Genomic DNA, 12,035 nt, shown 5'->3' with positions numbered 1-12,035 from the left:
ATTATTATTAAACAAATGATTGTCGCTCTTGGAAAGTCGTGTCATGGTTCCCATAAATATCATGCACGAAAAATAATTTTTACAGCGCTCACTGCGAATTTCATATAATGTCGACAATTAACTACTCTGCTGCCAACTAATGAGTATGTACTTTTTATTTGGCACGTTTTTTCCATTCACAAAATTTCTTAAATTTTTCGCTGCAAGCCGTTAATTTTTTGTGAATTTTTCAAAAATCTGGTTTTCTATACAAACACGTGCTTTTGAATTGAAATTTCATCCTACTATCCAGCGCTCAATAAAAAAACCTTGTCAAACAAGGCCCATTAATTTAACAGGTCCGTCGAGTGTATTTTGAAATAAATTTGACAGCTAGGGAGTCCAAAGTTACTCAGCAACTCATACCAAGTCCTTAGCAACCCCAATTCCTTATCTGCCTATCTCCATAAAAATCACCATTCTTTATGGTTACCAAAATCTGATCTCAGAACCCACCTGTAGTCTACCTAGGCACCTTGATGGCCAAGGCCAATGATAAATGTCCGGAGTTTGAAGCTGTCCGTAATTTGAATCATAACTTTTCAAGAAATTGGAAAGAAAGCTCCCTATAACTTACATAACCTAAGACTGTTATGCACTACCAAGATACATTATTTCATTGAAACGTGTAACTAATAGTAGAATAGTCTATAGTTCGCGTTTATGAAATATTTCATTTGCGTTTCGTTTTGCGTTTTACCTAACTATAAGGCAGTTGACGGATCTGTACTTGTGTAAATGTATTAGTAAAAACGATAATCGATTAGCGGAAATAACATTACACATCAAATTGTAACGACGCGTTAAGGAGTCATCGAATAAAACAGCGCGCGTTTAGTTCCGTGAAATTTAACTTATGTTCCATTTTATCCATCATAGAAAAAACACAACGTAGAGGGTTTGCGCGATCAGAATCAATATTTTTAACTGATTTAATGACTGTTACAATTCATTTTCAAAAGGCTTACCCCAGCCGTGGTGGCAGTGGGCTCAGCCCACAAAGCCACCACTTTAGCGGCACAATCAAACGCCTGATGGACAATAATTGCACGCATAATTAATACCAAACAGGCTCCCGATAATGATAATGACGACACGATAGCTCGCAAAGCAAATGGAATGCGTATAGCTAAGCCGTCTGCCTTCACGAGAATCTTATTGTTGATTGATTGCTAATGCAAACCCTATTTACTCGTGCATAGCATAGGGCTCCAAGAAAATTCTCGCACGCATTAAGACGCTTCCGAATATGATAGATTCAGCAAATACTAATCGCATTATTAGATTCCTGATTTTGCTTCTCCCTACGGTACACAGGAGCTGAAGGCTGGAGCATTTCATGCATAAAATTGCGCATTCGCACATCGAATGCTACTCCTTCGAAAGCATCGTGCACCATGAACGGGCATGATTGTCATCATCATCATCATCTTCAACATCTGTGCTCAGCTTATCAAAGTGTGAGTTTTGTTTGATCATGAATACAATAATTTATCGGATTAATCGCGCCATTAGGCAGGGATGATAAAGGTGAGGAGGAGAGTTTGAGAAAGAACTACTTTTCTCATTCTGTGTCTTTCCATTGGACTGTGCACCGTTGCACAATTTACCGATTTTCTTCTTATTCTGGTTCCTCTTACGCTTCGCGCATTGCAGTGCCATTGTCGGCCCATTAGCATCGTTGAACAGGCTGCAATTCAATGGCGCCATGCTGTGAGTGTCTTCCATGCAGCAAACAAACCACAACCGTGATCGCGTTGAACAAACGACACCTAAACCTCAGCAAACGGGTCCCTTGGTTGCATGTGGCGCTTTCCATAGCTCTGTAGCTTATTTTTGCATAGAGAAGCAAAGAGATTTTGATAACGTGCTAGGTCCTTCTACCTTGAGGAAAACAGCAGCACTACTATACACAATCACACACACACGCACAAGCTAAGAGCACTGTTAAGAATGCTGACGCCAAAAAATTGTCTCCCCAACACGATGAGTACCAGCTAACCCAGGGGACTGAAAGTAATAATTGTGGCAAAACCAGTTTAATTTTTAGCGCTATCGGTGAGCTCGCCTTCTGGTTTCGTTGCACTTCATTCACTTCATAGCAATGCGCTACCCACTCTACGAACTCGTTCACTACCTCTGTATCCTTGCCTAGCTGACTCTAATTTCATCCAACGATAACATCTGCTTCTAGACGCCTGTCAAGACGGATCAGGAAATACACCAAAACTCTATACTGGAAGGTTACCCAAATTCCAACACAATACTCGCCAGCAACGAACTGAGCAAAGAGCACAGTACGAGCAAGGAGTGCCGGCTTGGGCTGGGGACCACGGCACAAAGGTGCATAGGAGCTGGCGAAGCTGTACATTAATGGTGAATAGAGGAGATGATGTTTTTGATTGCATAGTTGAACTTTCTCATAAGACGGATATCCCGCCCGCGGAGCTGCTGTCTAGTGAGTAGGATGGCATAATTATGCGCTGCATACGATAGTTCTGGAACTTGCTTGACGTTTTGGACTGAATCCATACGCGATAAGATGATCCGAGAGTGAAGTATAACAGTCAAAGCTGTGGTGTTTGTTATTTGTATGTAAGACAAAGGGGCTGTTAAGCTCAGTCACACCATTCAGGGTAATTTAAACACCGTCCTAGGGCTGAGCTAGTACTTAATGATTTAAACCAGTTATTGCTGTTGATTAATTTGTTCAATCAGAGACCTCAGTTGCTTAGGGAGGGGCTACTTAACGATAATTAGAGTGTATGTTTCGTTTTATGGCGCTCAGATAGATGCAGTGATAGAATGCAGTATAAAAGGGCCAGAATAGAAAAAAGTCTCAGAAATTTATATCACTGAGTTACATTCTGGCAATCACGGGAAACTGGATATTATTTGCAATAGAATTCAACCATTGCATAACTAAAATGCAATTGGGGTTTTCCAGTCTTATATGTGATATTAATTATGATCATCGGCTTTATCATTAATATATTATAATATTATAGGTAGTTTGATGATTTGTAGAATTCTCGTTTTAAAATAAAAGATACAATAACAATGCAAATTAAATGTTTCCTAAATAATTAACTTGATTGATTAACTGTTAACTATGTTTAAGGTGAATTTCTCAATAACAATACATTGAATGCATTGAATATCTAATAGATGAAAAAATAAATATGCTGCCAGTTTGCAAATATGTACAAAACAACGTGCTACATGACGGCCAACCACAATTATTTACAAACGAACCCTCAGATGGCTCTACCAAGAGAGAAAAGGTAATAAAATACGTATCATCATGAGCTTATTTAACCAATGCCGTCAATGCGTCAGACAAAACCACAATAGAGATATTAAAAGGACATGACGCTATTACGAAAAGTATTTTGATGACTGTATTTGACCCTCCGAAACCTCATGATTGACATTTTGTTGCGGTTTAATGTAATTAGCTACATCGCCGTAAACCTGACACGAGCTTAAGGTTTTTTTTTTGTATAGCGTGGTTCCACGCTTGAACATTTAATTAATATCATTTCGTCTCTTATTGCGGTTACGTGAGGGTCACCACAAGCTGTGAGACAATCTGTACGGAGACCATTTTTCGGTGTTTTGAACTACAAACTTTCCTTTTCGCATGCAAAACTTGTTTCCTTACTTTCTCATTCCCAGTAGTGTTACATGTAAATTATGCTTGCGAAAGGTTTTTTTTCTATAGACAACACCTCCATAATAAACTCAGGAACTGATTTGAGGCTTTATTTGCATCTCGCTGATGAAATTGTACCTGGGCTATATATTTAGACACTTCCGTTTAGAGCTTTTCAGCAACGTAGTAGTGGCCGCCATCTTTGGCATCCTGACAGCCAACTTTGGTTCAGAACTGGTACACTTGGGTGCTGACACCTGGGGTTCCGTAGACTTGCCCATCGTGGGTAAGGTGGGTTGTGATTGGATTGAAGGCTTGTTAATGCTTTGCAGTACTAAAAGTTGTCCTTGTTTTCTTACGTGCAGAATTTCCTTCGGCCAATCCGGGAGCATCATATTGATCCGACGCGTCCATTACGCGCCATGACTTTATCCAAACTAATGGTATCACATTTATGTTCGCACTGCCTATTCTCGGCGTGGAACTTCTTCACCAAACAAACGCAGAAATACAGCAGGACTATGCCATCAATGCGTATTTGTTTCTCTTTTCGATCGTTATTGCCATGACGAGTCAGGTAAGTGGTTCGAACAGAGATTTCCAGTAACTTTTAGAGACAAAAGAAGGTTGAGTTCACAGAACTTCTTATTACGGATTACCCTTTTTGCTTTGACAGATTCACAAGTGAGTATTGGAGACTGCCAAAGTGGGCCCTGTTTCTCCACAATCATCATATAATCTTACCAAGACACCATCATCGCATTCACTATGTGACTCCTTACGTTTCATACTTCTGTATAACAACGGGTTGACTAAAATTACCGCTGAAAAAGATAAATTAATGCCATAGTAACAAACCATAGTAACAAACGATGTGTGGATCTGTGTACCAGAACATCTAAGTTTTTTTTCTTTTTCCTTCCCAGCAGGTTTTGATCGACGTTGGAACCAATCGTTGCACTAGTGACAAGTCGCAAACCCGCAGTTATTTCAAATGGACAGGCGAATGATTTCAAATTAACTCAAAAGCGTTGCGAAATTTGGGGCAACAGTGCCATAGGGGCAAAAGTGCCCAAAAGTTCTTTTTTTTAATTATTATTTTGAATTATATGACAAAAATAAATATACAGATACATGTTTTGTTCTCATGTCTAAGTAAATTGTAACACATTTCATTAATAATCATCGATTTTACCCATTTTAATGACCTGTTTTATGTTTAGTATCAAAATTAAGCTCTGAAAAACATACGAAAAATCAACCGAGAACATATTTATACCACTATAAAGTTGAAAAAATGTTTCAAAAAATCTATTTGACACTAAAACATCCAATTTTATAAATGTTACAAATTTTGAGGCAAAAGAGTCACCTCTGCTTGGGGCAAGAGTGCCACCATATTTCAAAGCCACGAAGAGTAAAAAATGTAAACATTTTTGTAGCGTACAGCGTATGGTGCACTATTATGAGCGGATTCCACACCGGAAAAACATACCAGCGACAAACCATATTGCGGTACAGTTTATGGTAAAAAAAGGGTCATTGGTGACTCAAGATATCTAGGAATACATACACTAGTGCCTTACTTACTTACTTACTTGTCCGGCGCCACAACCGCATTGCGATCTTGGCCTGCCTCAGAAGTGTCCGAAACCACTTACGCTCTCGCGTCTTCGTCTGCCAGTTCGTCCAACTAGTGCCACACACGACAAATCTCAAATAATCTAAGAAATACGTTTATTTTAACCAGGTGCCGTCTTGTCCCATACGGGTGGCACTCTTGCCCCATAACCCCATAGCTTTTTTTACTCTTTTTAGAACGTTTCAAAATAGTTTTTCTTGCACTTATTTTAAGCAAAACTTATTTATACATGAGGAAATATATGTAAAATGGCTATGAGAATTGGCTTTTCAAAAACAAGTTTTAGTGAGTTATAACATGAAATGTTTAGAATGACACACACAGCTTGAAATGCTTAAAATCGAATTGTCATCATTTCCTAGGACATATCATTTCACTGCACGTGCTGTCAAACGCTTTTTTATGCATATTCTAAATTCTAGTGATTTATTTCAGTTGACGCGTAAACGATGACTTTCTACTTTATTATAGTTACTAACTTTTATATTACATATTAGAAATGCTCCACACATTCCGCAATGGGTAATGTTCTGCTCCCAATCATAAATCGCATACTTTTATAGTGTGGCGGAAGGATATTTAATCTTTTCGCACCCTTCATTTGTTGCTAATCGCAATCTCCAAAAATTGTGCATCAAAGTTGTGTACAAATGCATCGTTCGTTCGGTTCTGGAATATTCGTGCGTAGTCAGGAGCTCAACTACCGCTTCTTCAATTGCTCGACTTGAGGCGATTCAACGTAAGCTCACGAGATATGCCCTACGCCTACTTCCCTGGCAGGATCGCAATAATCCTCCTCCGTATGCTGCGCGGTGCCGTCTTCTAGGCCTTGAACTTCTTTCGGTTAGAAGACGTAATGCACAGTGCTCTTTCATCGCTGGATTGCTAAATGGCTCTATCGAATCATCGCCTTTGTTGCATCGAGTCGAACACTTAGGTCTAGAGCACCATCCCGAACACTTAGGTCTAGAGAAACTCTACGACTCGCTCAACCCCGTTCCAGTGCTGGTCGGTCTAACCCTATGTTCCGCATGTCGGCTGTCTTCAACACTGTCTCGGATTGCTTCGACTTCGACATCTCAACTCAGTGCTTTAAGGAACGTTTCCGGCTTTTGCCGTGTTCTCAGTGAATTGCGATGCAAATCTTGTTTTTGCTATCTATTTTTTTTATTGAACTGTTACATCTTAATTAGGCCATACGGCCCATTGAAGATTTAATTAATAATAATAATAACAATAATAATAATAATAATAATAATAATAATAATAATAATAATAATAATAATAATAATAATAATAATAATAATAATAATAATAATAATAATAATAATAATAATAATATAATAATAATAATAATAATAATAATAATAATAATAATAATAATAATAATAATAATAATAATAATAATATAATAATAATAATAATAATAATAATAAAATAATAATAATAATAACAATAATAATAATAATAATAATAATAATAATAATAATAATAATAATAATAATAATAATAATAATAATAATAATAATAATAATAATAATAATAATAATAATAATAATAATAATAATAATAATAATAATAATAATAATGATAATAATAATAATAATAATAATAATAATAATAATAATGATAATAATAATAATAATAATAATAATAATAATAATAATAATAATAATAATAATAATAATAATAATAATTAATAATAATAATAATAATAATAATAATAATAATAATAACAATAATAATAATAATAATAATAATAACAAAAAATGGGTTCTAATTGCCCACATTCCAAATCATTCAGTAAATTCAACATTCGTCTGGGATTAGGGGGGTATTTTTAAAAGAACTGTGTGTTGGAGTGGAAGTGTGTGGGCAAGAATAGTTTGCGAAATCAATTAGACCGTTCCGCGTTCAAAACCAGGCATTGCTGATGCTGGGAGAAACATGAACAGATTCGCCATACTTCAACCAGCAAATCTGCCAGCACTAGGCTGAACGGTGGACGAGTGCTGAAGGGCATCTGCATGTTGAAATGGCTCAACCTATTTCTTTGAAGGAATGTCTGTCCCAGTAGTACTCTTTACCGAGCACCGTGCTGCAAGCTATCTCGTTCCCATAATCACTAGAACAACTCAAAAACATTTTCTTGCTTGTTTTCTTGTTAATTGAATTTAGCACCATTATATTGTATAGCCCATCAGCAGGATTGGGGGTTTTCCAGTCAGTTCGCTCCGGCAAGCATCCTTGTACCACGTTGTGTTATTTGTTATGTTCATTAGCCTTCTGCGTAAGGATTGGACATGAAGCGGCAGCATGGGAAGAAGATAGAGCCATTTTCCTACCTGGTCACGCTCTCCATCAGCACTGAAGGAGCTCACTCGTTCTCGATTTGATCATACTTCCAACAGTCAGCTGTCGAGTGTCGAGTGTCGAGTCGCATTAAACCTAATAAGTCAAACGAATTGATAATTATGTTATTCCAGTATTCTAGAGTTAATGTGGTGTTTTCACTTGTTTTATTCTGTTTCAAGTTCAATATTCCCTCGGAAACGATTTTGTTTCACCGGAACAGATTTGGCGATTGAGCCTATGGTACAGACAACAAGTCGTGCAACTTGTTGACATGTCTCGTTGCGATTTCGGCCCCGATTTTTTTTTAATATGATTAAATTACACGATTAATGGTAACATGAATCTTCTTCTTCTTCTTCTTTGGCTCAACAACCGTTGTCGGTCAAGGCCTGCCTGCACCACTCGTGGGGTTGGCTTTCAGTGACTAATTGATTTCCCCCCATAGCAGGATAGTCAGTCCTACGTATGGCAGCACGGTCCATTTGGGGATTGAACCCATGACGGGCATGTTGTTAAGTCGTACGAGTTGACAACTGTACTACGAGACCGGCTAGAATACCGGTTACGTGAATAGAAGGGAACAAATTTTTGTTAAACATATCTATGGACGAGTTTTGCACTTGGTGACTATGATACAGTCGTTGTCACCTAAGTTTGGCTCTAAGGTAGCGGTCGGCCAACTTTTGAGGCAAAGGGCCAAATTTAGTAGATGGCCTAAAGCCGGGGGCCATGAGAATACGGTTTTTCTATTATTGTGCTTCAATTATTATATTATAAAATTTTAGAAACAAAATAATTGGTATTATTGCTGTTTTCCTATAATTGTTTCATCTAAGCATGGTTAAAAATTGATAATATCGACTTAAAAACTAATTGTATTCTTCAATCATTTCAGGATCGCTTAAAGAAGGGGAAGGGTGTGATAATTAAAAAAATAACAAAGCAAGAGCAATATCGCTTCTTGATGACCCCATCCTCCCACGTCGCAAAAAAAATTTTGGGCTATTCTGGGCATGGTACAACAGTGTTATTGGATGAAAACTGATCGAAGAAAATGTGCATTTAGTATTCATGAAAATATTTTTCGGACACTTTATGCCATGTCAGATAAATTGATTTAAGATTCCTTATGAAAAAATTAGCACTTTGGCAATCGTTGTACTCGTAAACAGTAACAGCGTGGAACGGTCGTTCTCGTAACAACCACAGGGTTTTTTTCAATATTCCTATTTGTTTTCAAATACGATGCAAAATACCCCTAGAGCAGATAAAAAAGAAAACAACTGCTTGCGTGAAATTAAGAAGAACGAATAGCAGGACAAATATTATCGCGAGGAAAATATATGCTATTTCACTACATCTAAAACTTTGTTTACCATGTATTACGTTGGTGACAGTCACATGCAAAACTTTAAATAAATTCATTGCAACGAAACTTTATTCTATCTTATCTTTATAAAATTTCGTAAGCGATCTTCATTTGAATTGTGGAGTCTTATTGTGGTGTTAAAATAATGTTTATATTACATAATGGTTGTATTAAAAAAAGGACAACAATTATCGGTTTTTCATGGGTCTTTCGTAACCCGCATTAACAAAACGTTAATTGCACTTTTAGTAGTAGTATCCCATTAGTTAGCAGACTAAATTTGACACTTCTATCAGTCGAACTCTAACAATGATGCCCAAAAAAGTGAATCAAAAGCGTGCACGATCAAACAATGGCACCCCGTAGCGTCCAAAATGCGGAAGTTTGTGGAGGTCATATATACCCGTTTCGGCATTTTGGTCGCCAACATCTTGGCACTATTAGGCAACAATGAAAGCATCGAAAGAAAGCTCAGCTTCATTTTTGAGGTTCCAAAAGAAGCTGAAATGAAGACAAAGGGACAAGTGGCTACATTACTGCGTTAGCTGGTCCGGAAGATCGATGCAACCCACTAAACATTAAACAAACAAAAACAGTAAACAACAATGGCAAACAATTACGCGAATACTCAATGCAATCATTTCAGATGAATTTCGACAGAATTTCAATATGACACCCTAGTCTGCGAACTGGTCCAACATCCGTCACTTGTGTCTCATCGATTTTTTTCTGCACCAACGTGATGCAAAAACTCTACTATAACAATTTTGTAGCGAAAACTTAGGAGGAATTGCTGAAAATCGAAGGTAGAACTTAAATCATGCAGGTCTTTGTCCACCATGGTGAACATTCCTGATAACTGATAAAAGGCTATTCGCAAAGTCTTGATTTATTTATGCAAGTAAGCTTAAATAATTACCTCTCCACTACTTTTTTCTGCAGCCAGCCGAAAATGGCATATTTTTTCATGCAAAAGTTACGGGGATATTGACCTCGAGTTCGAACATACTTAACGATCCGTCGTTGCATAGTACTTCAATTAAAGTTGAAAAAGTACGATGGTATAATATGGCATACTGAAAGATCTTTGTGTACGAATCGTTTCTCCCCATCTTTCAAAATCAGTCAAATCCTTTCGCGAACCCGATTGAATGTTGCGGCGGGCCGCATTTGGCCCGCGGGTCGGACTTTGCCGACCGCTGATCTAAGGCATGATTTTTTGACAGTAGGCATCAATTTTTGCCTCTAAGGCATTTATTTTTGACAGTGTGCATCAATTTTTGACTCTAACACACCTATTTTTATATGTAAATCAACAATTTTTTACTCATGTAGGAATCTTGACAATTTTACAAGTTATTTAAGCAGATTTTTAACAATTTTTTATTCCACATGTCATAAAAAATACAAAAACTGTGTGAATTGATTGTTGCTTGAGAAAAAATGATGACATTTTTGAAATTCTAAAGCTTTTTTTACAGCTAAAAAATTCATGCCAATTTTTTTGACTCCATTAAAACTTCCAAAATTGGCAAACAAAATTGTTTCATTTTAAATTTTATCAATAAAACTCTTTACTGCTTAACTTCATTTCAATCATTTCAGAACACACAGTTTCAGAAATACCGTAAAATTTTGTAAATAAAGCAATTGACTCACAGTAAAAAAAATGCCTTCGAGGCAAAAATCGTGACACGCTGTCAAAAATTGGTGCCTTCGAGACAAAAATAGGTAAGTTAGAGTCAAAATTTAGCGGCAACGACTGTAAATTAGGCAATGGTTAGTTTTTGCTAAGGGGCCTTTTTGTTTTGTAGTTTTTGTTAAGAAGCAAAAAAGTCCAATTGAACTAGTACGAATTTTTTTAAATTTTCAGATACATGGGATAGCAAAAATTATGGGATTTTTTCCCAACACTGACCATGTGGAGATATCCCTGAAAACACGCTGCTACATCAGACAACTGCACCGTTGGCACAGGTACAGCACTTGAATAATTAACGAAGGGCAGAGGGTAATTGACTTTTAATCTATCCCCGGAGCAACTGGGAGCGCGCAACGTGCTCTGCATTAGGCGTTCCATTACCGGAAGCGAGTACCTTCTCTCACCGAACGTCAGCACTGGGGAGGAAATCCGTGGAAGAGTAGTCAGCGGTACAACTTAGCGTACAGCAATCAATCGGAGATGGATAAGCAACTCACCCTCCAGCAGCATCCGGAACCACTTCCGGACGGAGTGTGTCCCGGTCCAGCAGCGAAGCTGGACGGCCCGCTGACGATGATGCTGATGTTGATACTGCGCAACACTGAACGGCCGTAGGATGTCGATGGAACACGGGGCTCGGTAAGTTCGCGGGTATTGGTCAGCGGTCAGCTGTCCCGAAAGGCACAACATAAATTTGACGAGATATCACAAATACCTGGAAAGCTCGTGATCGCTATTTACTGGCCAAGCTCGCCTGTATATTCATTCGCTGGGACGTGGTCAACACCAACGTTTCGTTTTTTACGTTCTTAGTTCTCTGCGGCTCAAAATACAACTCCGGTTGGTGCGGGTAGTACCTTACCGATTGGTAGTACAATCTACGACCATTTCCCGATCGACTTTTTGCCCGACCGATTCCTGTGTGGGTTGTGCTATGGTGTCAAGCTGCTACGCGAAGCACGTGTGCAGACCTGTCTGCACACGTTCTGTCGGACGTGCGGGTTGCTGTGATGGTCAAGCACGGTCAGGACTTAGTTCTTGCAGCGCGTCAACGAAAAAGCTAGTTTCGATTGGGACCGTAAGTTGTGAGTCTTATTGGTCAGTGAGCTTGTTGTACAGTCCATATCAGTTTGCCGATTGGTGCACGCCTCGATAAGCAAAGATTTATTGGGGTCACATGTGGGGCACGTTTTGTGTTTTCCTTTTAATGGCTTCGGTCTCTCACTTGTCTGGGGCAGAGTGCAACGGTGTTGTATGGGTTCTTTATAGTGAC

The 12,035-nt window shown here is 38.1% G+C and overlaps 1 pseudogene; it reads left to right on the top strand.

Annotated features, from left to right (window-relative positions):
• The first annotated feature begins 1,436 nt into the window (after positions 1-1,436).
• Positions 1,437-4,536, top strand: LOC121595663 (annotated as a pseudogene).
• The last annotated feature ends 7,499 nt before the right edge of the window (positions 4,537-12,035 follow it).

This window comes from Anopheles merus, chromosome 3R, assembly GCF_017562075.2.
Source record: "Anopheles merus strain MAF chromosome 3R, AmerM5.1, whole genome shotgun sequence".
NCBI lineage: Eukaryota > Metazoa > Arthropoda > Insecta > Diptera > Culicidae > Anopheles > Anopheles merus.
This window is presented reverse-complemented; position numbering and strand designations above follow the sequence as displayed.